The following is a 1,052-nucleotide window of genomic DNA, read 5'->3' as shown; positions in this document are numbered from 1 at the left end:
GATATAAATGAAAAGTGGGAGAGAGGATAAATAGGAATTAGAGATAATTTAGAAGATAAATAGAAATTAGGGAGAGGTGGAGATAAATTAAGAGAAAGTAGGGAATAGTTAGTTTCCTAATAAGAATAAGTGAAAAAAAAGGAGATAAGCCATGTTAAGTGTCAACTCCTAGTGCTTCTAGAGGAAATCTTGCACCCCCTCTAGAATTGCGCGGTTTGGAGAAAACCCTCCAAAAGTAGGCATATGACGCTATCAGCCAAAAACACAGGGATTCTTTAGTAAAAGGCGAAAAGAATAGTTCACTCTGTGCTTACCGCATGGTTGCGTGTTGTGAATCAATTTTGATTGGAATTTTATATGTGCTTATTTATTGGAAAGTTTGCTACTGTTTCGATGTGGGACTCTATCCAATAGTTCAATACCCAATAATGAATACCAAAATCATATCAACAATGTTCACTTCCTATTATAACTCCGAGAGAAATCCAACACAACACTTGGTGAAGTTTGGCTTCCTCTCATGATTCCCAAGTGAAAGGGCGGGAATCAATACCAAAACGGATCCACTAACCACCACATATAAGATAATCAGTCTTTTACAGAAATACATGACACCAAATCAATTTTATTTTTTCTTTTTTAATAAAAGACTAGTAAAAAGCCCATGCAATGCACAGGGTAAAAAGAATAATTATAATTCATTTTTAATTATTTTTAAAACCAAGTATTTGACAATTACTCCATTATTTTTCAATTAGTGCAGTATGTAGACTTTAAATGCATAATAATTTGGTTTGGTTGTTATTGGACTCCACATCGTGTGTGTGTGTGAGAGAGAGAGAGAGAGGGAGAGAGAGAAAGAGAGAGAGAGAGAGAGAGCAAATAAACACACGTACCTGTAATCTATACAAATAATCTCCAAAATACTATCGTTCTACCAAAAAATAAGAAAAAAGAATAAAGAACCATCCCTTATAATGTTCAATGTCAAAACTCAAGAAGAAGTGATTTAAACAAAAAAAAATTGTAATTTTAAAGTTTGAGACAAGCAA

General features: G+C 33.5%; 1 pseudogene; it reads right to left on the bottom strand.

Moving 5' to 3' along the window:
- Positions 1–211: 211 nt before the first annotated feature.
- Positions 212–324, bottom strand: LOC148803616 (U5 spliceosomal RNA; annotated as a pseudogene).
- Between the last annotated feature and the right edge of the window lie 728 nt (positions 325–1,052).

The sequence above is a fragment of the Nelumbo nucifera genome, chromosome 1 (assembly GCF_055504915.1).
Source record: "Nelumbo nucifera cultivar China Antique chromosome 1, China Antique-T2T, whole genome shotgun sequence".
In the NCBI taxonomy this organism is placed as follows: domain Eukaryota; kingdom Viridiplantae; phylum Streptophyta; class Magnoliopsida; order Proteales; family Nelumbonaceae; genus Nelumbo; species Nelumbo nucifera.
This window is presented reverse-complemented; position numbering and strand designations above follow the sequence as displayed.